Here is a 20,768-nt window from a genome sequence, read left to right on the forward strand (position 1 = left end):
AATATGAAGAACGGCCTATAGTTGAGTGTGGATATAAAATCTATGTGAGCAGAGCTAGAATAGAAATCACTGATCGCATTGAAGTCATTCTGACCATAAATCACCATGATATCAAGGTGAGGAGTTGTGTGTTACTGCTGGGAGGAAAGGGTTAACAGTGGAATATTAAGGTGCATTTCTGTGTGCAGTGTTACTAGTCAATGTACAAATTGTCTCTCCAGTAAAGGAGACAAACTCTAGCACAGCGCCACCTATTGGAAGTAGCGATCCTAAAAGTCACAAGTGGATTTTCAACAATCCATTGCAATATGACTCAGGATATATAAGCCAGATCAGAATCCCAATTTGCAGACACGGTGTTTCGGGGTGCTTGCCCCTCGTCAGTGCAAAGTATGGGGGTGTCAATGTAGTCATTGTAACAATTCAGTATGAGCTGCTCTTGGTGCCGGGGGAGGGAGATGCTCTCCTGAGCAAGATAGATGGGGAATGAACATGATATCTATATAGTGTAAGGCAGGGGGTCTCAAACTCGGCTGGGTGTATGGGCCGCACAGAGGAAAAAAATAATGTGGGGGGCTGCATTCTTTGCAGGACAAAGTGACATTTTTATTGGTACCATATATATATTTTTTTTTCACACACCTTTGGATGACTGATTTTCAACATTTTTCACTTGTTTATTATAACAAATGTGCACATTCTTTGGTTAAATCTAAAAAAAAAAATTGATGTTAAAAAAAAGTTATGCCTTATTTTGTTTTTTTTACAGTTTATCCCTTTCTTTTAACTAATAGTGTTACAATTATGACGCTAGCGTTTTGTGAAGGGAATGCTTTGCCTACTTCCGTGACTATGGCCTTCCAGAACTGCTGCATTTTGGCTGACCTCTCCGCCTCGGGAATAAGAGACATAAAGTTCTCCTTGTAGCGTGGGTCTAACAGTGTTACCAACCAGTAATGATTGTCGGCCAAGATGTTCTTAACGCGAGGGTCACGAGACAGGCAGCTTACCATAAAGTCATCCATGTGCGCCAGACTCTTAACAGCCATCACTTCAATATCCAGACCAACACGATGACTGAACATGCTGTCCTCCTCCTTCTCCTCCTCCTCCTCCTCATCTACCCTGTCCTCTGGCCAGCCACGCTGAACTGAGCATATGACTGGTATGCATGTCATATCCTCAATTTGGTCGGAGAGTTGCTCCATGTCTTCATCTTCCTCCTCGTCATAGTCCTCCACTGCACGTTGTGATGAGACGAGGCTGGGCTGTGTGTTATCACCCACACCCACTACTGTTTCTTGCTCCAACTCATCGTGTTCCGCCTGCAATGCATCATGTTTGGTTTTGAGCAGAGACCGTTTTAGAAGGCAGAGAAGCGGTATGGTGACGCTAATAATGGCGTCATCGCCGCTCACCATCTTGGTGGAGTCCTCAAAGTTTTGGAGGATGGTACATAGGTCGGACATCCATCTCCACTCCTCAGGTGTTATGTGTGGAGTTTGACCCATTTCCCGATGGCTTAGGTGATGCAGGTACTCAACAACTGCCCTCTTCTGCTCACATATCCTGATCAACATGTGCAGAGTTGAATTCCAATGCGTGGGGACATCACACACCAGTCTGTGAGCCGGAAGATGCAAATGACGCTGAAAGCCGGCAAGGCCGGCTGAAGCAGTAGGTGACTTTCGAAAATGTGCAGACAGGCGGCGAACTTTTACCAGCAGATCAGACAGCTCTGGGTATGAGTTTAGAAACCGCTGAACCACGAGGTTGAGCACATGGGCCACGCATGGAACATGTGTCAGCTGGCCTCGCCTCAAAGCCGCCACCAGGTTCCGGCCATTGTCACACACAACCTTTCCTGGCTTTAGGTTCAGAGGTGTGAGCCAGTGATCTGCATGCTGTTTTAGAGCTGTCCACACCTCTTCTGCATTGTGGGGTTTGTCACCTATGCAGATTAGCTGCAGCACAGCCTGTTGCCGCTTCGCCGAGGCAGTGCTGCAGTGCTTCCAGCTTGGGACTGGTGTGGAGGGTAAAGTGGATGAGGATGCGCAGGAGGAGGAGGAGGCTGAAGAGCATGACATTCCGGAGCTGTAGAGTGTGGGTGAAACCCTGACTGAGGTAGGGCCTGCAAACCTTGGTGTGGGAAGGACTTGTTCCGTTCCTCGCTCAAACTGGGTCCCAGCTGGGCTGGGCTGGGTCCCTACCCGGCTGGGTAGGGCGTTGTGGGGGGTTTGTCTATCTCCGTTTGAGGTGAGTTTGTTTAAGTTAGCCTTTTCTTTGGCGTTTTTTGGAGCCCTGCGGGTTGGGGAGTTGGTATCGCCCAGTAAGGCGTTCCCCGGGGGCTTGGATTGGGGTGACATTATGTCAGTGGAAAACGGAGTTGAATTTTGGATTAGGAAATCGAAAACTGATCAGAGAGGTGTGGGTAGACTAGTCCGTTTGGGGATGGTTGTGGCATCTGATATGTGCCCGTTCAAGTGTCTCGGGAATTTTCAACAGATCCGTCCGAAGGTGGATGGCCCCTTATTACATATATCTTTTTATCGAGATACCAATTTGTGAGTGTTTTTAGGGCATGTTTGAAGTCGTTGGGGTTAGATCCGAAGTCTTTCGGATTGGGGCAGCGACGGAGGCCTCTATATGCGGCCTACCGGAGGAGACAGTTAAGCAGATTGGTAGGTGGAAGTCGCAGCGCTTTAAGTCGTATGTACGTCCCCAGGTGGTTGTTGGCAATTGAGGGGAAAAGGGGGGGGGTATTAGGGTATTAGGGTAGCAATGGGGGGGGTGAGAGTGTGTGTTTTTTGTCAATTTGGTTTGGTGAGGCAATAAAATGGTGTCGTCTGTACATTTTGTATTGCAGAAGCACCCCCCCTTCCTTCCCTGGTCTGGATCCTTGGCCACTCTTATGTGTATTGGGGAGCCCGACGAGCGGACGCGAGATGGAACTGGAGACAGCTAGGTTTTGAGAAGGACCTGGCTCTCGTGCGATGGCTCGGTGTTCGGGGGTTAGGGTGCAGGAGGTGCATAGATACGCCCGGTTGGACAGACCTCCTGACATCTTAGTGTTGCATGCCGGGGGGAATGATTTGGGTGGGCGTCCTTTTCGAATCTTGATAAAGGACATCAAACATGATTTGTTACGGTTATGGGCGTCGTTTCCAGGTCTAACGATAGTCTGGTCAGAGATAGTAGCGAGAAAGAGTTGGCAGAAAGTGCGGTCAGTTGACAGGTTGAACAAGGCGCGGGCGAAGGTTAATAGGGCGATCTCGAAGTTTGTTAGTCGGAACGGGGGTATAGCAATACGGCATGTTGAGTTGGAAAGGACGGAAGAGGAATTTTGGTTGGCTGACGGGGTACACCTTAATGCGGTGGGAACTGACTTATGGGCTCTTGGCTTGCAGGGAGGTATTGAGAGGGCCCTTTGCTTGCGGGGGGTCTCAGGCACTTGAAGGGTTTCAAGGTGCCTTCGTTGTGGTGTTGTTTATTGGTGGGTCCTTGAAGTTGGTTTAAAATTGGTTCGGGGATTCATCCGGGTATGGATCCCCTCATTGGCAGAATTGATGGTCCCCTGGTGATTTTGGGGGGGAACCCCGACGGGGTATGTCGGGGCCCCTGGGGGTGTGGTTGGGGTTGACGGAGGATTAACCCTTATAATTTGGTGCTCCTGAGCCAGTGTGGGTAACGGCTGGGAGCAAGTTGAGGTTTTTTATTGCTCGGTTATGGGAATCACCAGGGTTTTGGTAGCTTCAAGGACCTTACCACATTGCAAATTTAATTGGTTATGTATTCTTGTTAATAAAATGGCTGCTATGGCCAAAATTATCCAAAGATAAATTTGTGTCTGTGTAATTACTTTTAAATAAGAAATGGGAATGGAGGTGTGGGGTATGAAAGGAAGACCGGAGTCAACAATTCCAGGGTCAAGCATGTTTATTTGCGTAAGCTTCGTTCCAGGGTAGAAAGGGTAAGAGTGCCTTTCAGAATTCGAAGTGGTCAGACTGTACGGACCACCAAGAACTGCAGGAGAGCTTGAACATCTTCCCATGGATTTGCGACATCCTCCCTCATCAGTTACGTAGGTAAGCAGGTTCTCAGCATTGCAGCCCATTTGTTGTCTTAAGTTAGTTAAGCGGGGTTAACTAACCTGTCAGTTCAGCCTCAGGTCTAAAGCAGAGGCCTGGACTCCACTCCTTACTCCTCACTCCACAACTCTCCTTAAAAACAACTGACTCCTTTTTCCTGCCCCGGGGTCTCCAGACCCCTAGGTGGGCGTTTCCTTCCGTCTGGTCCTGCCCACTGGTGTGCCTGTCTTTCCCTAGGGGAGGTGACTAGGGTTTTCTGGTTGGCTTTGTGTGACTTAGGTGAGGAAAGTTGTTATGCGGGGGCCTATGTGTGACTATCTGCAGTGTCAGGGCGTCACATATGTATGTGTGTATGTCTGCTAAAGGAATCCGCACCGTCATATTTACAAACACAAAATTTTGCAGACACCTCATGTGACTCAGGGAACGTTGTAGACTATGTTTTAACAGGAATATTTAACCTTTACAGTTACTCTCCAAAAAACCTGCCTCCATTAAACTGAATGGAGGTGGGAGCTGCAAGTTATTAATAGCAGCTGTGATTGGTTGCTATAGGAACAAAGGACATTCATAGTATAAGAAGCTTATGTGTGAGATAATATGATGTCAGTGGGGAGACAGATAGAGAGAGACAGACACAGACTGAGAGACAAACAGACAGAGACAGATAGGCATAGACAGACAGGGAAAGAGACAGAGACAAACAGACAGAGGCAGACAGGGAAAGAGACAGACAGAGATAGACAGGGAAAAAAGGCAGACAGACAGAGACAGAGAAAGAGACAGAGGCAGATAGGGAAACAGACAAAGACAAACATACAGAGACAGGCAGGAGAAAAGGCAGACCGACAGGGAAACAGACAGACAGGGGAAGAGACAGACAGAGAGAGACAGACAGATAGAGACAGACAAAGAAATACAGAGATAGACAGGGAAAGAGACAAACGGGGAATGAGTCAGACAGAGAGAGACAAAGAGAGACAGGCAGAGAGAGACAGGGAAAGAGACAGACAGGGGAAGAGACAGACAGAGACAGACAAAGAAATACAGAGACAGACAGGGGAAGAGACAGACAGGGGAAGAGACAGACAGGGGAAGAGACAGACAGACAGGGAAAGAGACAGACCTGGAAAAGAGACAGACCTGGAAAAGAGACAGACAGACATAGAAACAGACAGCCACAAAGAGAGAAAGACAGACAGACACAGAGAGACAGACAGAGATAGAGAGACAGAGAGACATGGATAGAGATAGAGACACACAGAGACAGACAGATGACAGAGACTGGGAGAGAGACAGACAGAAGCATAAATCCCTAACTAAAACTTAACATTTAATGATAGTTTTAAAAGGTAAAAAAACACAAATCATGTAAATAGCATGACTCTCTTCTGTGCATAGAGTCAAAATTTTGTGTTTGTAAATATGACGGTGCGGATTCCTTTAGCAGACATACACACATACATATGTGACGCCCTGACACTGCAGGTAGTCACACATAGGCCCCCGCATAACAACTTCCCTCACCTAAGTCACACAAAGCCAACCAGAAAACCCTAGTCACCTCCCCCAGGGAAAGACAGGCACACCAGTGGGCAGGACCAGACGGAAGGAAACGCCCACCTAAGGGTCTGGAGACCCCGGGGCAGGAAAAAGGAGTCAGTTGTTTTTAAGGAGAGTTGTGGAGTGAGGAGTAAGGAGTGGAGTCCAGGCCTCTGCTTTAGACCTGAGGCTGAACTGACAGGTTAGTTAACCCCGCTTAACTAACTTAAGACAACAAATGGGCTGCAATGCTGAGAACCTGCTTACCTACGTAACTGATGAGGGAGGATGTCGCACATCCATGGGAAGATGTTCAAGCTCTCCTGCAGTTCTTGGTGGTCCGTACAGTCCGACCACTTCGAATTCTGAAAGGCACTCTTACCCTTTCTACCCTGGAACGAAGCTTACGCAAATAAACATGCTTGACCCTGGAATTGTTGACTCCGGTCTTCCTTTCATACCCCACACCTCCATTCCCATTTCTTATTTAAAAGTAATTACACAGACACAAATTTATCTTTGGATAATTTTGGCCATAGCAGCCATTTTATTAACAAGAATACATAACCAATAAAATTTGCAATGTGGTAAGGTCCTTGAAGCTACCAAAACCCTGGTGATTCCCATAACCGAGCAATAAAAAACCTCAACTTGCTCCCAGCCGTTACCCACACTGACTCAGTAGCACCAAATGGTTAGGGTTAATCCTCCGTCAACCCCAACCACACCCCCAGGGGCCCCGACATACCCCGTCGGGGTTCCCCCCCAAAATCACTAGGGGACCATCAATTCTGCCAATGAGGGGATCCATACCCGGATGAATCCCCGAACCAATTTTAAACCAACTTCAAGGACCCACCAATAAACAACACCACAACGAAGGCACCTTGAAACCCTTCAAGTGCCTGAGACCCCCCGCAAGCAAAGGGCCCTCTCAATACCTCCCTGCAAGCCAAGAGCCCATAAGTCAGTTCCCACCGCATTAAGGTGTACCCCGTCAGCCAACCAAAATTCCTCTTCCGTCCTTTCCAACTCAACATGCCGTATTGCTATACCCCCGTTCCGACTAACAAACTTCGAGATCGCCCTATTAACCTTCGCCCGCGCCTTGTTCAACCTGTCAACTGACCGCGCTTTCTGCCAACTCTTTCTCGCTACTATCTCCGACCAGACTATCGTTAGACCTGGAAACGACACCCATAACCGTAACAAATCATGTTTGATGTCCGTTATCAAGATTCGAAAAGGACGCCCACCCAAATCATTCCCCCCGGCATGCAACACTAAGATGTCAGGAGGTCTGTCCAACCGGGCGTATCTATGCACCTCCTGCAACACCCTGTTCCACCCTAACCCCCGAACACCGAGCCATCGCACGAGAGCCAGGTCCTTCTCAAAACCTAGCTGTCTCCCGTTCCATCTCGCGTCCGCTCGTCGGGCTCCCCAATACACATAAGAGTGGCCAAGGATCCAGACCAGGGAAGGAAGGGGGGGTGCTTCTGCAATACAAAATGTACAGACGACACCATTTTATTGCCTCACCAACCCAAATTGACAAAAAACACACACTCTCACCCCCCCATTGCTACCCTAATACCCCCCCCCTTTTCCCCTCAATTGCCAACAACCACCTGGGGACGTACATACGACTTAAAGCGCTGCGACTTCCACCTACCAATCTGCTTAACTGTCTCCTCCGGTAGGCCGCATATAGAGGCCTCCTTCGCTGCCCCAATCCGAAAGACTTCGGATCTAACCCCAACGACTTCAAACATGCCCTAAAAACACTCACAAATTGGTATCTCGATAAAAAGGACCCATCCTCGTGACATAATAAGGGGCCATCCACCTTCGGACGGATCTGTTGAAAATTCCCGAGACACTTGAACGGGCACATATCAGCAATGCGTGGGGACATCACACACCAGTCTGTGAGCCGGAAGATGCAAATGACGCTGAAAGCCGGCAAGGCCGGCTGAAGCAGTAGGTGACTTTCGAAAATGTGCAGACAGGCGGCGAACTTTTACCAGCAGATCAGACAGCTCTGGGTATGAGTTTAGAAACCGCTGAACCACGAGGTTGAGCACATGGGCCACGCATGGAACATGTGTCAGCTGGCCTCGCCTCAAAGCCGCCACCAGGTTCCGGCCATTGTCACACACAACCTTTCCTGGCTTTAGGTTCAGAGGTGTGAGCCAGTGATCTGCATGCTGTTTTAGAGCTGTCCACACCTCTTCTGCATTGTGGGGTTTGTCACCTATGCAGATTAGCTGCAGCACAGCCTGTTGCCGCTTCGCCGAGGCAGTGCTGCAGTGCTTCCAGCTTGGGACTGGTGTGGAGGGTAAAGTACTGATGGGGTGGGTGTCTGTGTGGCCCAATTTTTGGAAAAAAGGGAGACTCCGCTTGGAGTAACCCTTGCTTGCTGTGTTTTTAAAAGAAGCCAAGATGAACAGAGCTGGGATCAGGAAAGACTTTGCTACCTACCCCGGTGTCATCCTGGGGACGGTTAATTATGGCGTATTTTTGATTTTGCTTGATGCAAATCAAAACATCCTGTTTGCAACTAGGGCCCAAGTGCTGCCACTGATGGGGTGGGTGTCTGTGTGGCCCAATTTTTGGAAAAAAGGGAGACTCCGCTTGGAGTAACCCTTGCTTGCTGTGTTTTTAAAATAAGCCAAGATGAACAGAGCTGGGATCAGGAAAGACTTTGCTACCTACCCCGGTGTCATCCTGGGGACGGTTAAGAATAGCGTATTTTTGAATGTGCTTGATGCAAATGTAGCTGTGAAGTGTACAACTGGGGCACAACTGCTGCCACTGAAGGGGTGGGTGTGTGTGGGGCCCAATTTTTGGAAAAAAGGGAGACTCCTCTTGGAGTCACCTTGCGGTGTTTTACATGATTTTAGAATGGCGTGCCATGCCTATATCTGTGTGTCCTCCTCTTTTTCCTTGTCCAGCTGTTTTGTTTTCGCATGAGTATATGTCCTTGTCACTTTCCCATGTGTTTGTGTTGTGTTGTGAGTTGTTTGTCACCTTTTGGACACCTTTGAGGGTGTTTTCTAGGTGTTTTACTGTGTTTGTGATTGCCTGCCATTGTTTCCTATTGGCTCGAGTTCGGTTCGTCGAACGTTCGACGAGCCGAACTCGAACGGGAGCTCCGTTCGGCGAACCGACCTCGAGCCGAACCGGGACCGGTTCGCTCATCTCTACTCCTGGACATACCTACCCCGGTGTCATCCTGGGGACGGTTAAGAATAGCGTATTTTTGAATGTGCTTGATGCAAATGTAGCTGTGAAGTGTACAACTGGGGCACAACTGCTGCCACTGAAGGGGTGGGTGTGTGTGGGGCCCAATTTTTGGAAAAAAGGGAGACTCCGCTTGGAGTAACCCTTGCTTGCTGTGTTTTTAAAAGAAGCCAAGATGAACAGAGCTGGGATCAGGAAAGACTTTGCTACCTACCCCGGTGTCATCCTGGGGACGGTTAATTATGGCGTATTTTTGAATGTGCTTGATGCAAATCAAAACATCCTGTTTGCAACTAGGGCCCAAGTGCTGCCACTGATGGGGTGGGTGTCTGTGTGGCCCAATTTTTGGAAAAAAGGGAGACTCCGCTTGGAGTAACCCTTGCTTGCTGTGTTTTTAAAAGAAGCCAAGATGAACAGAGCTGGGATCAGGAAAGACTTTGCTACCTACCCCGGTGTCATCCTGGGGACGGTTAAGAATAGCGTATTTTTGAATGTGCTTGATGCAAATGTAGCTGTGAAGTGTACAACTGGGGCACAACTGCTGCCACTGAAGGGGTGGGTGTGTGTGGGGCCCAATTTTTGGAAAAAAGGGAGACTCCGCTTGGAGTAACCCTTGCTTGCTGTGTTTTTAAAAGAAGCCAAGATGAACAGAGCTGGGATCAGGAAAGACTTTGCTACCTACCCCGGTGTCATCCTGGGGACGGTTAATTATGGCGTATTTTTTAATGTGCTTGATGCAAATCAAAACATCCTGTTTGCAACTAGGGCCCAAGTGCTGCCACTGATGGGGTGGGTGTCTGTGTGGCCCAATTTTTGGAAAAAAGGGAGACTCCGCTTGGAGTAACCCTTGCTTGCTGTGTTTTTAAAAGAAGCCAAGATGAACAGAGCTGGGATCAGGAAAGACTTTGCTACCTACCCCGGTGTCATCCTGGGGACGGTTAATTATGGCGTATTTTTGAATGTGCTTGATGCAAATCAAAACATCCTGTTTGCAACTAGGGCCCAAGTGCTGCCACTGATGGGGTGGGTGTCTGTGTGGCCCAATTTTTGGAAAAAAGGGAGACGCCGCTTGGAGTAACCCTTGCTTGCTGTGTTTTTAAAAGAAGCCAAGATGAACAGAGCTGGGATCAGGAAAGACTTTGCTACCTACCCCGGTGTCATCCTGGGGACGGTTAAGAATAGCGTATTTTTGAATGTGCTTGATGCAAATGTAGCTGTGAAGTGTACAACTGGGGCACAACTGCTGCCACTGAAGGGGTGGGTGTGTGTGGGGCCCAATTTTTGGAAAAAAGGGAGACTCCGCTTGGAGTAACCCTTGCTTGCTGTGTTTTTAAAAGAAGCCAAGATGAACAGAGCTGGGATCAGGAAAGACTTTGCTACCTACCCCGGTGTCATCCTGGGGACGGTTAATTATGGCGTATTTTTGAATGTGCTTGATGCAAATCAAAACATCCTGTTTGCAACTAGGGCCCAAGTGCTGCCACTGATGGGGTGGGTGTCTGTGTGGCCCAATTTTTGGAAAAAAGGGAGACTCCGCTTGGAGTAACCCTTGCTTGCTGTGTTTTTAAAAGAAGCCAAGATGAACAGAGCTGGGATCAGGAAAGACTTTGCTACCTACCCCGGTATCATCCTGGGGACGGTTAATTATGGCGTATTTTTGAATGTGCTTGATGCAAATCAAAACATCCTGTTTGCAACTAGGGCCCAAGTGCTGCCACTGATGGGGTGGGTGTCTGTGTGGCCCAATTTTTGGAAAAAAGGGAGACTCCGCTTGGAGTAACCCTTGCTTGCTGTGTTTTTAAAAGAAGCCAAGATGAACAGAGCTGGGATCAGGAAAGACTTTGCTACCTACCCCGGTGTCATCCTGGGGACGGTTAATTATGGCGAATTTTGGAATGTGCTTGATGCAAATCAAAACATCCTGTTTGCAACTAGGGCCCAAGTGCTGCCACTGATGGGGTGGGTGTCTGTGTGGCCCAATTTTTGGAAAAAAGGGAGACTCCGCTTGGAGTAACCCTTGCTTGCTGTGTTTTTAAAAGAAGCCAAGATGAACAAGTCATGGGTCAGCAAAGACTTTATCTACCTACCCCGGTGTCATCCTGGGGACGGATAAGAATGGCGTATTTTTGAATGTGCTTGATGCAAATCAAAACATCCTGTTTGCAACTAGGGCCCAAGTGCTGCCACTGATGGGGTGGGTGTCTGTGTGGCCCAATTTTTGGAAAAAAGGGAGACTCCGCTTGGAGTAACCCTTGCTTGCTGTGTTTTTAAAAGAAGCCAAGATGAACAGAGCTGGGATCAGGAAAGACTTTGCTACCTACCCCGGTGTCATCCTGGGGACGGTTAATTATGGCGTATTTTTGAATGTGCTTGATGCAAATCAAAACATCCTGTTTGCAACTAGGGCCCAAGTGCTGCCACTGATGGGGTGGGTGTCTGTGTGGCCCAATTTTTGGAAAAAAGGGAGACTCCGCTTGGAGTAACCCTTGCTTGCTGTGTTTTTAAAAGAAGCCAAGATGAACAGAGCTGGGATCAGGAAAGACTTTGCTACCTACCCCGGTGTCATCCTGGGGACGGTTAATTATGGCGTATTTTTGAATGTGCTTGATGCAAATCAAAACATCCTGTTTGCAACTAGGGCCCAAGTGCTGCCACTGATGGGGTGGGTGTCTGTGTGGCCCAATTTTTGGAAAAAAGGGAGACTCCGCTTGGAGTAACCCTTGCTTGCTGTGTTTTTAAAAGAAGCCAAGATGAACAAGTCATGGTCAGCAAAAACTTTATCTACCTACCCCGGTGTCATCCTGGGGACGGATAAGAATGGCGTATTTTTGAATGTGCTTGAAGCCAAGATGAACAGAGCTGGGATCAGGAAAGACTTTGCTACCTACCCCGGTGTCATCCTGGGGACGGTTAAGAATAGCGTATTTTTGAATGTGCTTGATGCAAATGTAGCTGTGAAGTGTACAACTGGGGCACAACTGCTGCCACTGAATGGGTGGGTGTGTGTGGGGCCCAATTTTTGGAAAAAAGGGAGACTCCGCTTGGAGTCACCTTGCGGTGTTTTACGTGATTTTAGAATGGCGTGCCATGCCTATATCTGTGTGTCCTCCTCTTTTTCCTTGTCCAGCTGTTTTGTTTTCGCATGAGTATATGTCCTTGTCACTTTCCCATGTGTTTGTGTTGTGTTGTGAGTTGTTTGTCACCTTTTGGACACCTTTGAGGGTGTTTTCTAGGTGTTTTACTGTGTTTGTGATTGCCTGCCATTGTTTCCTATTGGCTCGAGTTCGGTTCGTCGAACGTTCGACGAGCCGAACTCGAACGGGAGCTCCGTTCGGCGAACCGACCTCGAGCCAAACCGGGACCGGTTCGCTCATCTCTACTCCTGGACATAGCATTCGAATTACCAGGTCCCTGAAGGCTGAAATGCGTAGTGGCCGGAAATCATGAACAATTACAATGGGCGTATGTGCTGTAGATCCTGCGTCAGTTGTAGCTTGGAACTTTGTCTTTTCACGGATTTGCCCGTCTCTCATGGTGTTGGGCTATTTTCGGATCAAAATGGTGTGTCCCTCCTTGGCCCGTATCATGGGTTATTTCAGGGGCAAATTTAACTCTCTTAGCACTTTTCTCCTTAATTGTGGCCGTTGAATTGTTGGGTCAAGGTCTATCCAACCAGCATATTTGTTGTTTTTCAGACAATTTAGGGCTCGTGCATAGTAATAATAACACAGGTTTCCAAGGGTAAAAATTTTTGAAAGATGTGATTTTTTTCATACTTTTGATCATTGGACTCAGTAAAAATATTGAAAAAATATCATCACGTACAGTTTTTTCACAAACACTGATTCTATAGGTGTTAGGGCCAGGTGGACGGGCAGACCCAGGAGGTGGATCCACTGGGCCGAACACCTTAATGAAGGCAAGGGGTCCGGTAGCCGGAGCACTACGGGTAGCAGGACAGTCCGTGCAAAAGAGTGGAATGGAGAAGTCCCTGGGACCACGGAGTCACTGATGGTAGTCCGGGTGACGGAGCTCAGGTTCGGAGGCCGAGATGTCAGGCAGAGTCCGGAACCGATGGAGCGAGAGGACGGGTCACCACAGGGATCAGAGATGGTACGGACTGACGGGATGGCAGATAGTCAGCGTTCGGGGTTCGGGAATCGGCAGGACCGGATGGCGAGGCAGGAGCGGCTCTAGAAGAGAGATAGGTAAGTATATCACAGAGACACAAGGAGACCTGACTCCTAGCTTAGGAAACACGAAGAACAGGCCCCGCCCACTTGGACATTAAACCCCTTTATACCCTGTACCTGTGTGTTCAATTTCCTGTCAGTGGACGCTGGCCCTTTAAGAGAGGGTCAATGACCGCGCGCGCGCCCTAATGCGCATGCGCGAGGCCCGGGTGCCAGAAGCCAGGGCAGGGAGCGGTGTATAGGAAGCAGGGGAGCCGGCCTGGAGCAGGGCTGCCGACGGGCGCCGGGAGTGGGGAACGGGCCGCCTGGGGACCGCAGGTGGTGGAGGCTGGAGACCGTGGAGCGGGGGATGTCTGCCAGAGGAGCCGGGGAGCGAAGCAGGGAAGCCGGGGAGCGTGGCAGGTGAGCCGGGGGGCAGAGCAGGGGACCCGGAGAGCGTGACAATAGGTTTCCAAAAGGTTAGAATTCTGAAAAGATTCCCTCCATACTTTTCTGAAGATGGTGCTCTAGTGTATTCAAGCGATGTTCCTGTGCTGATGGAAAATGTAACATTAAGTACAATGTGAGCGAGTGGAGACACGTCATTGTTTCATCCAAAAAGTCTGAAAGCTGTGCTACTGCTCAATGGCAGTAAGTATTCTTCAGTGTGTGTAGGGCATGTGTCGCGGGCAGAGGGGCCACGCACGCTACGCTCGGGTTCGGGGACTTCTGCTGCTGCTGCTGCTCGGTGGCTCGAGCGGAGGGCCAGATCCGGGGACTCGAGCAGCGCTCCTCGCCCACGAGTGAAAAGGGGGTGGTTTGTTTGGGGAGATAGTTAGTGACGTCACCCACAGGTCGTGGTGATAATGGGCACCACCACTGCTGGTGACGGGGATCCCGGGAGCGATGGCAGGGAGCAGCTAGGATGTTGGTTCCCCCTCCGTGGGTAGGGGTTGGTGATCCCGGGGCCCGGTGGCGGTACGGGGAGGCTGGATGGCTGGGGTGTACGTACCGAGGGAGCCCGTTTGCCCGCAGGCGCTGGCCCTTGGATCTCTAGCCTATGGCGGTGGCTTTTTATCCTCACGGTGTGGACGGTTGCCTTCTGTCGGGTCTTGGGTGTTAGGGAACCCCTGGGATTCCGGTCACTCTCGGATTTGACCATTGTCGGCGGCTCCTAGCCTGGTCAGGGTCCAATGGCCCTGCCTTTGTGCTTGGTACAGATCCGCTCACCGGTTCAGTTCCCTTCGGGTCACCGCCCGTCCCCGATCCTACGGTTCAGCTGACTTGTACCACCTCCTGCAGACGGCCACCACCGTCTGCCGACCTTGCTGACAGTGCCTGGGCTCCTACCCAGACACTAACAGTTTCTGTCCTCTCACTTTCCACTACAAAACTAAACTAACTGCTTTTTCCCGCCTCCAGGCCTGTGAACTCCTCGGTGGGTGGGGCCAACCGCCTGGCTCCGCCCCACCTGGTGTGGACATCAGACCCTGGAGGAGGCAACAAGGATTTTGTGTGACTGATGTAGACTATCCAGGGGAGGGGGTGTGTGTGATTTTGTGTTTGTGACTACCTGGCTAGTCCAGGGCGTCACACATGCTATGCACTTGGAAGAAAGCTGTGAGAATTTAGACTTTATTCTCAAGAAACTTAACTACAAGGAGCATGGATGGTCAATATGTGGTGGTCTAAAAATGTTCTCATTGCTTCTTGGGCAGCAAGGAGGATATATTAAATACCCATGCTGTTCTGCCTCATGGCAGCCTGCTAATAGTCATTCATTAAAATTTCTGTTACAACCCCTAGAGGTCATTGTTATTCTTTTGAATTGCTGAGTTTCCCTTTAAGCTAAATGTATTCTGGGTAAGGAATGCCTCCCTGAGCTGAGAAGAAGCCTGCAGCCATTTTCTCTTTGGATTTGTCAGGAAAGGACATGCCGACTTACCTCTCTGTACATTCACCCCTGCCTAGTGTAATCCGGTGAGCAAAGCAAATTACATGTGTTAGTGATAGAATCCTAGATGGAAGAGTGTAGTAAATGCATTGTACATTGTACTTCTACACCTTTAGTGTCATCCCTGTCTTGTTTGTCTAGATAAGATTTCTATGTATTGCAGATGCAGTGACCTTTCACCTACATTCTCGTAAGAACTGCATCTCATGTACTGTTATGCTATGTTAACTCTGTATTAACACTGTACTGACTGTAATCATTTTCTTGTTATAGTTTTTACCCGTATAAAACAGTATCTTGGATATACCGTATTCTGTCTTCAACTGCATCTTGGATATTCCTATATTCACTGTATATTCCATGTATACTGCAATCAAGTTCACGTTACCAGCTAATAAATCAAGGCTATTGAACTCCACAGTCTGTTTATTTGAAATGTGAACTAGGGTTTAGCTGTATGCTAGAGATTCACAGCATTACGTAAAAGAAGGCAGAACACATGCTTTTTGTGTGAATTGGAAAGCCAGGTTAGGACTCTTCACTGGAGCAAAAAAAATTGGCCAACAAGAACATCTTTGTAACCGGGACTCAAGAACATTGTTGCATAAAGCTTAGTTGATCCCACCTAAAGTTCTCTTGCCACCACTCCACTGTAAGCTTGGACTGATGAAGCTGTTTGTGAAAGCGCTACTGAAAGAAGGAGAGATGTTTAAGTACCTGTGTACCAAGTTTCAGGGACTGTCAGAATCAAGTCTGAAGGAAGGTGTGATGCCCTGGCAAAACCAGGTAGTTACAGATAGGCCCCCGCACAACACCTTTCCTCACTTAGGAAACACACAGCCGACCTGAAACCCTAGTCACCTAGGACCCTGAAGCCAGGACCGAAAACAGCGGCCTAGCTAATTAAATGATTGAGGGCAGGATTATAGGTCCTATCCCACCTAAAGTCCCTCAAAGAAGACAACAGCCCACTGATAGGGATAAGGCCACCGCCAGGGCCCTTAGATCCCACGGGCCAGCGCCTGCGGGCATGGCTCCTTAGGCCATATCCAGCCGGGAGCGGACTCCTGAGTTCCAGACCAGGCAGTCCACCATACACAAAAACAAGTGCAGAGTAAAGGACAGCGACCACCAGCCTGGGTGGGGGACCTGAATGCAACCGGCCGGGGCGGCAGGCCACCAGCACCTTTGGTTTACCGAAAGACTCGTGTGATTCATTTACTGTGAGTAACCAAACATCCCCCTGCTTGCTCAGGCGCGCCGGCCCTTGCCATCACCATACCCTGCACAAAGACACTGGGCCCCGGGGCAATCATCCCTACACACGGAGGGGTTAACATCCAGCTGCCACTACATCTCTCCCGGGTATCCCATAACGGCAGCGGTGGTGTCCCACCTCACCACACACCGTTGGTGGCGTCACAAACTTAATACGGCCTAGCCCATACATCTACATTCCTCCTTTTATTCGACATGTCCGCGAGACCCCCGGGTCGAGCCACTCTCTTAGAAGGTCTGGATCCGACCAACGGCGGCTGCTGGCACAGGGGCAGCACAAAAGCATTTTTGTGGGTTCGGATATTCAGAAACCCATGAATGAAGGATGACGTGTTTTAAACAATAATGAAAACTGTTGAAAAAAGGGCTTGGGACTCTTTGAAAGAAGCAATAAATACGTTTCTAGGTAACAACAAAGAATCAAAATTTAAGTCCATCGTGGAGAACATGCTGAAACGTTTCAAAGCCTTGGGTTGTCTAATGAATTTGAAGTTACATTTTTTACATTCCTATTTGGACTACTTGTCTGAAAACCTTGGTGCTGGTGGGAAGAACAAGAAGGTTTTCATCGGAATATCAAGGAGATGGAACGACGATACCAAAGTAAATGAAACGTGAACATGATTGCCGGATGCTTCACAGAGAAGATCCACAGGCCTTCTATAAGAGAAAAGGGGGATCTAGAGAAAAGGAAAAAGTGCAAGAATAAATTTCTAATAAAGTTGCAGAATGACTGTACAATAAATAAATGTATTTTATATATAAAATTGTGAATATTTTTGGTTACAATAAGTATTTTTCTTGTTCATGTCACTTGTATGTAACTTCACACATGGATTGTACAAAATCAATATTTGATGGTTAAAAAAAAATATTTATTTTTTTTTTTAAATCAGGACATTAGAAAACATAATAATCAGTCACTGGATTTGAAGTTTCATAAACCAAAATTTTACATAGCTGTGTAATTTGTCGGGCACCCACCGACAATAGAATAGCGCCAGATTTAGGAAGCTGGCTGAGGTCTGCAAAGTCTGTAGCCAGGTGACAAAATTGTCCAACCTGGGTTTCTTCCTTAAGTAGTCTCTGGTATGATGATATGGTATAATCCTGGCAGCCGGAGTCGAAATCCCTAGATTGCGGTTATGATCTCCAATCGGAATTGGAGCCCCTAGATTGAAGCCATGTAGCCAAGTGATCCTCTAGTTGAAGCCAAAGTCCCTAGACCGAGTCCACAAGGCATCCTGGTTCTGATCCCCTAGCCAGCTCCTAAGAGCTTAGACTAGATCATGCAACATCCATCAACAACCTGGTGACTCCAAGAAGTCCCCTTTTATAGCCATAACCTTCCCTTAGGATATACTGTGCCCTTATCAGATTGGTTGTACAAGGTTGCTTCTCTTATTGGATGGATTTCAAGCTGCATGGATAATGTTCATTTAAATGATGTGGATAGAAAGACTGAAGATATCTACATGTAGTCTGAAATCCATCATGAATCAATACTATTTTACACAGTCATAAGCAGCCCATGGGCATTCACCTGCATTCAAACCAATAACAGCTCATAGACCAGACAATCCATCTACCACTGGACCAAAGACAGGAAGTTAAATCCACTGCCTGCGGTAACCAACTTAATCCTATAGGCTACTCACACAACAAACCCAACAGAAAGGAAAAAAACATGGCTTCGATTATCCATCCAATGAAAACGCATAACCATTGTGAGCCATTGGACAATGCAATTGGACACTTGGTGACATGGTGCACGGCCCAATGAATCAAGTCTTTACTTCATATTCACGGTTTAAGCCCTTGGGTTCTAATATGCCCAGAGTACATATCCAGAAAGATTCTCTTTCTTTGAGCTAAACACAAGTCAACAATACATTGTAAGCAGATTCTATTACCAGTCCCACACCATTTTGTGACGCATAATCACACAGTGATCCAATTAAGATTCCAAGTCATCGAACATGTCCAAGCCATACGCAGAGGAGGCAATAGAATTAGGAAGCTCAAAGAAAGGGAATCTTTCTGGATATATACTCTGGGCACATTGGAACCCAAAGGCTTAAACCATGAATATGAAGTACAGACTTGATTCATTGGGCCATGCATGGACATAATGGACATAATTCTAATAGGCAGGACAGGTAATAAGGAGCACAAGTTATATGCTAAAATGTGTTGTGTGACAAGACAGACACAGGAAAGGACATGATAACAGGTGTAGGGACCAACAAGGTGAGACAAGGGGTATCAGGATAGGGTCAAGTAGGTATGAATGTAGTAATGGGGCAGGCATAGAGAATTGTATGTGAATGTGAATTACAATAAATCACTAAGGAAAGGAATATGTGAGTGTGTGCCTAATGTAAACTAATATTGTACTGGCAAAATTATAGATGGAAAGGGAGAAGGGGAGGGGGGAGAGAGGAGGCTGTAATTGACTACAAGGGTATGAGTTATGAGTGATCATAGGGATAGTGTTACATAAGTGGAAATACCTATGGAGGACCGGATGTGTAAGCGCATACCTTATACAAACCTATAGAGTGCTGATGGGTGAGAGTGTGATGTTAGATATAAGACATCCTATAGTGAATAGTGAGCCGTAATCAAGTGCAACAGGGATATTTCACGTGACTATGGGAACCTGGAAGGTAAAGAAAGGGGAGAAAAAACTGTTAGACAAGGTAATCAGACATAATGTAACCAGTTGATCAGACATGATCACCTGGTTTGAGACCCCCTGCCTTACACTATATAGATATCATGTTTATTCCCCATCTATCTTGCTCAGGAGAGCATCTCCCTCCCCCGGCACCAAGAGCAGCTCATACTGAATTGTTACATTGACTAGTAACACTGCACACAGAAATGCACCTTAATATTCCACTGTTAACCCTTTCCTCCCAGCAGTAACACACAACTCCTCACCTTGATATCATGGTGATTTATGGTCAGAATGACTTCAATGCGATCAGTGATTTCTATTCTAGCTCTGCTCACATAGATTTTATATCCACACTCAACTATAGGCCGTTCTTCATATTTTGGGGGCTTTTAGTCAGATATACTAGTTTGTGCCTGTATAGTATTGGTGTAGATGGGAGTGTAGGGCATGGGTTACATGGCACTGTGGTGGAATACTGATGGGAGGTATTGGTGCTGTGTTTGATGCTTCTACTGGGTATTTTCCTACAAATACTGGAACAGCTCACTGCTTAGAATGATCCTTCCCAGCTCTATAATATATTATATATACCCCACAATGCAGGCTCACACACACATTTGTCTCAAGTGTGTTGTAGGGACACAGATACAGTCTTGGTCATGTGACTAAAGGCTACTTTACACACTGCGATATCGGTCCCGATATCGCTAGTGTGGGTACCCGCCCCCATCTGTTGCGCGACACGGGCAAATCGTTGCCCATGCCGCACAACACCGACCAGACCCGTCACACATACTTACCTGCCCGGCGACGTCGCTGTGTCCGGCGAACCGCCTCCTTTCTAAGGGGGCGGTCCGTGCGGCGTCACAGCGACGTCACTGAGCGACGGCCCAATAGCAGCGGAGGGGCGGAGATGAGTGGCCGGAACATCCCGCCCACCTCCTTCCTTCCTTCCTCATAGCGGCTGGGAGGCAGGTAAGGAGAGGTTCCTCGTTTCTGCGGTGTCACACGGAGCGATGTGTGCTACCGCAGGAGCGACGAACTACATCGTTACTGCTGCAGTAACGATAATCGAGAATGGAGACCCATGTCACCGATGAGCGATTTTGCACGTTTTTGCAACGATGCAAAATCGCTCATCGGTATCACACGCAGCAACATCGCTAATGCGGCCGGATGTGCGTCACAAATTCCGTGACCCCAACGACTCCGCATTAGCGATGTCGCAGCGTGTAAAGCCCCCTTTAGTGGGAGTGATGTACAGGGTCTTAGCAGTAAAGAGTATTCCATATTTCTGCCAGATACCCACAGAGATATTGAAATCTGAAAAAAGAGACTTCTGCTCATTGAAGGTAAGAACTACTCACATAGCGTTCAACTCCACAGCAAACGAGTGCTCTAGCACTGGCATCTCAGCAGGGATATTCCCCTACTACACATGTGTGTCTAGGTCACTGTGACAGTTTACAGGACATAACTCAGGGCACCTAGACAGAAGGCAGAGGGACTACTTTCTATTTCTGGTGTAGAGCTTAGTACAATATATATATATTTATACTATTACATGGGACACATGTACCTTGTATTACCATTATTCGCTGTATATGAACCCCTTTTCTCCGGGCATTATTTGTCTATAGCATTTTTCACGAACCTGAGGCAACTGAGAACCCTTCAGTGAAGGAATTCCACTAACCCTCACAATACCTACCAGGGGCCTCCCTGCAGTAACTCAGGTAGTTGTACCCATTCTCTTTCCGCATTCTATGTGTTCTTCTTCTTTCTTCTTTTTTTTCTTTTTTCTT

This window comes from Anomaloglossus baeobatrachus, unplaced genomic scaffold (genome assembly GCF_048569485.1).
Source record: "Anomaloglossus baeobatrachus isolate aAnoBae1 unplaced genomic scaffold, aAnoBae1.hap1 Scaffold_66, whole genome shotgun sequence".
Taxonomy (NCBI): Eukaryota; Metazoa; Chordata; class Amphibia; order Anura; family Aromobatidae; genus Anomaloglossus; species Anomaloglossus baeobatrachus.